Source organism: Hylobates moloch, unplaced genomic scaffold (genome assembly GCF_009828535.3).
Source record: "Hylobates moloch isolate HMO894 unplaced genomic scaffold, HMol_V3 SCAFFOLD_8, whole genome shotgun sequence".
NCBI classification, from domain to species: Eukaryota; Metazoa; Chordata; class Mammalia; order Primates; family Hylobatidae; genus Hylobates; species Hylobates moloch.
In genome coordinates this window covers 86199013-86205558 of record NW_026652283.1, presented here as the reverse complement: position 1 = coordinate 86205558, position 6546 = coordinate 86199013, and positions in this window count along the sequence as shown.

The window sequence follows — 6546 nt, the reverse complement described above, 5'->3', positions numbered from 1 at the left end:
TTAGCTATTGCTGCCTGACAAACTACCCCAAAATTCAGGGGTTTAAAATAACAATCATTTATGATTATAACTCACGTGTCTGTGTGTCAGCAGGGGCTGGCTCAGTTGATCCTGGCTGGGCTTGCTCATGCATCTGTAGGTTGGCCGGAGAAGTTTACCTTGCATGGCTCTGCTCTGCATGTCTCTTCCCCTTGTCCTGGTACCAACAAGCTAGGGGAAGCATGCCCTTTTAATGGATGTGGCAAAACTGCAAGAGCACTGGCCCAACGGTATAAATGCTTTTTCACACCTCTGCTTGTATCACGTCAGTCAGCAATCCCATTGGCCAAAGAAAGTCACATTGCTGAACTCTGAATCCATGATTCTTAGAAGTGAAAAGAACATGTACACAGAGACAGATCAGGAATTGGGGCATTGATATAATGGACTATACCTATAAAACAGAACTTTTTTAGGTAACATATATAACATGCCAATCATGTTGTAGGTTTTTAATAGCTACATCTGCTTTCCTTTTCAACAAATGTTGGGTAATTGACTCTGATTTTAAAGGTAAAAATAAATTGGTTCCAAGCATTTGAAGCTATCTTTGCTTATTATAAAGCTTGGCATACTCTATGATATAGCAATCAATTAACAGTTTGGGCTGGACACCCTCACACAGTGCTGCTGGCAATGTAAGTTGATATGATCTTTCTAGAAAGAAATTTGACAATATGTATCAAAAGCCTTAAAAATGTGTGCTCTTTGACTCAGAAATTTCCATTATGGCAAATCTATCCAAAGGAATTTGGAGAGATATAGACAAAGGTTTATGTATAAGGATGCTAATTGAAGTAATATTTAGAGTAGCAAAAAAAGAGGATAATGCTAGATTAGCTTGTTGCAGGAAAAAACGTCTTACTGAAAACAGCTAGAAAGCTCAGACTCAGGCAACTCTGTTTAGGGATTGGAAAGTTATGAAGACAGCCATAACTTGAGGATCCAAGATTCAGGATACATGGGAAATCAAATAAGGTGACTTGACACTCTGTGCTGTTTTCCCCTCAAAGGATTTGTGGATCAGTCTGGGCATGGTGGCTCATGTCTGTAACCCCAGCACTTTGGGAGGCTGAGGGGGGTGGATCACCTGAGGTCAGGAGTTTGAGACCAGCCTGGCCAACCCAGGCTGGTCTTGTAGAGATGGCAAAACCCCGTCTCTACAAAAATACAAAAAATAGCCAGGCGTGGTGGCATGTGCCTGTAGTCCCAGCTACTTGGTAGGCTGAGGCAGAAGAATCGCTTGAACCCAGGGGGCAGATGTTGTAGTGAGCCAAGATTGTGCCACTGCACTCCAGTCTGGGTAATACAGCAAGACTCTGTCTCAAAAAAACAAAAACAAACAAAAGATCTGTGGATTCATGAGTGGTGTAGTCAGAGATGCTAAGCAACAAAAAGAAGTTTTTAAGTGATACAGAATCACAAAATCACCAATAGTTTAGGCTTAGAGAAACTGAGCAGATAGTGTCAGCTAAGAGGTTGAAGAGATTAACAGATTTTGCAGCCTCAGAGAGATGGGCGATAAAAATTGGTTTTGAAGTCCCACTAAAAAAGAGAGACTCTGGTAAATAACTCAGGCTTTCAGATGGAATCCCTAGAGACCTTACACCCTGGGAGTAAAGGTTAGCTAAAAATAAATTAGACTTCAAAAAAACTGATACTCACCGTCAATCTGCAATTGGCTTAACATGATCTGTCCTAACTCTGCCTGCCATAAGCTAAAGGCTCATTTAGGGTTTCTACAATATTTTACACATGATGTTTCACATTCAACCAAAATTCCCAGGATATCAAGAGACAGCAGAAAGAAAAAATCAGACAATAAAAGCAGACCCAGAGGTGATCCATATATTAGAATTATTAAACATAGTCTTTCAAATAACTATTATTAATATGTTTAAGAAAGCAGATGACAAAATGAAAAATTTTGCCAGAGAATTGGAATGTATTTTTCAACATATTTAAAGAAAATCCAAGAATTGGAAAATATAGTAAAGAAAATTAAGAACACATTAGATAGGTTTAATAGCTGATTAAATGTATCTGAAGAGATAATTAGCAATATGGAAGTTAAGTTAGTAGAAAATATCCAGATGACACATGAAGAGAAAAAAGAAAAAATATAGAAAAGATTTAAGAGACAAATGGGAGACAGTAAAAATAAAATCTAATAAGCATATAATTAGAACTCTGTAAAGGAAAGAGGAAATGGTACAGAAGTAATATTTGAAGAGAAAATAGCAAAATATTTTCCCAAACTGATGAAAGATATAAAACTTGATTAAAAATATTAAGAAACACAAAGAAATCCAAGCAAGGTAACTACAAAGAAAATCATACTTAGGCAAATCATAGTAAAACTGCTATAAAACAAAAATAAAGAAAAAAATCTTAAAAGGTAGAAAAAGAGACACATTGCATTTTAAAAAGTCATAGTAAGGATGACAATTGACTTCTTAAAATAAATAATGGAAATCAAAATGCATCTTTAAACATTTAAACATTTTTAAAATTAAAAAAATTTAAATTGTTGTTAAAATTTTAAGTAGCCTGGTCAACAAAACGAGACCTCTTCTCTACAAAAAAATGTAAAAAATTAGCCAGGCATGGTAGTGCATGCCTGTAGTCCTAGCTACTTGGGAGCCTGAGGAAGGAGGATCACTTGAGCCCAGGGGTTTGAGGCTGCAGAGAGCTGTGACCACACCGCTGCACTCCAGCTTGGGTGACAGAAGGAGACATTGTCTCTAAAAAAATAAAAATAAAAAATAAAATTCAGAGTAAATTAAATGTTAATTTAAAAATTTAAATGTTTTTTAAGTGCTGAAAGAAAATAACTACAAATATAGAATTCTATACCAAGCAAAAACTGCCTTCAAAAATAGAGGGATAATAAAGACATTTTCAGGCAAACAATAACTGAGATAATTTGCCACTACCAGATCTGTAATAAAACCAATAGTGAAGGTGTTTTTCAGGCAGAAGGATATGATCCCAGATGGAAGTATGGAAACTCACAAAAGAATGAAGAAAAAATGTAGAGGTAAATATGTGAATAAATATAAAGGATTATTGACTGTAGAACACCATTTTAATGATAATGTCTTGTGGGGTTTAAAGTACATATGGAATTAAAATATATGACAACAATTATACAAAAAAGAGGAGGAAGTTGAGTTATATGATCTAAGAACCTTACAAAATTGAAGAAGAATGATAACAGTACTAATTTATATTAGGCTTTCAAAAGTCAAGGACACATGTTGAAATCTCTTGAGTAACCACTAAAAAGATAGATAACTAACAAACCTTAACAGGAGAGAAAATGAAATAACAACAAAGATGATTAAATTAGAGACTGGGAAAGAGAAAAAGGGAACATAGCAGAGGTAAAGCAAATAATAATATTGTAGATTTAAACCCCTAAGATATCAGTAACCACATTTATATATAAATGAACTAAATATTCCATTAAAAGACAAAGAAGGTCGGACTAGATCAAGGAAAATAAAATTCAATTAAGTGCTGCTTACAAGAAAGCACAAGGATTGAAAACACTACAAACACTGCAAGAATTAACCAAATAAAAACTGAAGATAAAGCGTGTTAAAGGGCCAAGAAGTATGTTGCTGGGAGAAACAGGTACATTTCATCATGACAAAACCATCAATCCAGGAAAATATAATAACTATATTTTTACAGTAGCCAAAAAAGAAAGAAGGCAAGACTTCAACCCAACTGTCCAACAATAGGAGAGTAAGTATCTTATGACACATCTTTATGATAGCATCTCATGAATCTACTTAAACCCCTGCTTTTGAAAAACAACTATATGGAAGAATGCTCCAGATATAATTTTATATGGAAAAAATAGGACATGACTGGTCACATCAAGACATTCACATATGTAAGCTTGGGAGGCAGCAAAGAAAAAAAATAAAACATATTCCAACATGTTTCAATGGATGAAACATGTTTCTGTGAGTGGTAAGATCATAGGTGATTTTTATTTTATTTTTACTTTTTTATATTCTCCAAAGTGTCTACAATCAACTTATAGTGCATTTTATTTGAATCTTGGAAAACATTATTTAAAAAGAATTATGGATGTCATAATAATTAAAAGCTGGAAAAGGCCTCCTTTGCCTAATCAAAGTTTCTACTACACAAAATTCTGAAAACAGGAAATAATCCCTCTGTTTTCTGAAGGGCACATCAGAGACATGCATGTAGGCGGAGAGTGGACTGGACACAGGCCCCAGGGAGCCCAGCCTGCTCACATTGCAGATCGCTGGAGCTCTGTTGATAAAATGATGTCTGTGACACAGTCTTCTTTCTGCAAGGCTTATACTACTCAGGATGTGCAAGTTTGGAAATAAAAGGAGTTTTGACAAAGCTTTTGCACTTGCCTTATTGAAGGAGTAATAGTATGTTTCTTATGAGCAAAAGCAAAAGCCATGGGAGCTAAAACAACGTAATTTAAAATTACCCTTAATTTAACCATCCAGAGAGCACTGCAGTTAGCCTTTTGGTATATCACCTCCTAAAAGGTTTTCTTTGTGTAAGTACATCAACATGCCAAGAGAAGTCATACTGAGTGCCTTGTTTTGTAACCTGCCTTTTTCATTTACCCATAGATCACAAGTGTCTAGGCAAAAGGAGTCTTTAAGAAGTGACAGCAATTCTCATGGGAATCACAAATAGATTGGAATGAGGGAACTGACTCATCTGCCTTGGCCCAAACCACTTTCCTTTAAGTGCCTTAGAGATGAACGCAGATGTTGTAAAATTATCATTTTCTATTTTTAATAAGCGCTTAATTTTCTTTGTTGCTATGGTGCATGTTTTTACTTTGTTTGAGATTATTATATTTTATTTCATTGAGGAGAATCTATTATACCAGTAACATGAGCCAATTCCTTAGTCTTTCAGATCATAGAGGAATTATTTATTTTACAGAGGTTAAAGGGACTTTAGCAATGATTTAGATGACTCCTCATTTTATGGGTCAGAAAATTGAGGTCCAAGATAGATGATGGAACTGGACTTGGATGGTAAAGCTGGCAAATGACACATTTTAAGATCCCAGAAATGCTTTGCACATTTTCCAAATGCCTCTGCCTTGTGAGAAGATCATAACCAGAAGATCTGAAAACGTTTTAACATTGTGACAAGACAGGTACTTCTGGTGTGAACATCCAATTAAAGTCCTCCGCCCCCCACATGTTCTTCCATACAGCCTCCCTCCTTTCCCACCCCTAGATTTGATCACAACACCCCACCTAAATTCTCTCTCACTTCTGGGCATCTGTGGAAAGCAACCCGCTTTTATACATGAACCTCAGAGAACAATTTCAACTGCCCTACTCACAGCTAAGCCACCTAACTCCTATCCCATGAGCTCTACTTTCAGAAATATCCCAAGCTGGGGTCTCCTTTGTTGTTGCTTTGATTCGTTTTGTGGTGGCTAATTACTCTAGCTTCCAGTCCATCTTCCTTCATTACAATCCTGTTTTCCTAGTTCTCAGCAATGTTCAACAAATATTTATTGATTGTTTATTATATGCCAGGCTCTGTGCCTGCTTCAGGAGACACAAGGCAGCAATAAACAAGACAGACACAATCTCTGTCATGGTGGCAATCACTGCCTATTAGGGTTGGTGGACAGCCAATTTTTTGAGTAAACATTAATACAACACAGGACGTGATGGGAGCACTATCATGGACACTATCCCAGACCTGAGGGCTCAGGGAGGGGTTCCCAAAGGAAATGATATTTAAGCTGAGAGGTGAAAAATAAGTAGGAATTAGATAGAGAAGGAAGTTGGGGGGATGGTGGTAAAGAGTATGTTAGGAAGAAGGAATGGAATAGGCAGAAACCTACCAATGAGCCAGAGCACATAGAGTGTTAGGAAATGGTAAAATAATAATAATAATAATAAAATAAATAAATAAATAAAAACATAAATTGTTATGTTTGGAGCACAGGATAAAAGGGTGAATAATAAGGCTGGAGAAGTAGGCAGGGGTCTCTCTTGGCTCTCACATTGTCATTTGTATTAGTCATCTGTATTATAACAGAGTACCTCAAAACTTATCAGCTTGAAACAACAAACATTCATTATCTCACAATTTCTATGGGTCAGTACTCTTGATGCAGGTTATCTGACTCAGGGTGTCTATAAGGCTATAATCAAGGTGTTTGGACCAATGTCCGCTGGTTACATGTGAAGGCTCGACTCAGTGAGTATTTGCTTCCATGCTCGCTCATGTGGCTGATGGGAGGCCTTGGGTCCTCCAGCTGTTGTCCAAAGACATCAGTTCCTTGCCTCATGGGCCTCTCCATAGAGCATCTTACAAGATGGCAGCTGGCTTTCCAGGGCAAAGGCTTTGAGAGACAGTGAGAGAAGGCCGGCAAGACAGAGTCACCGTCTTTTTGCAATCTAATTTGGGAAGTGATATCTTATAACTTTTGCTGTATTCTACATGTTAAAAGTGATTCACTAGGTC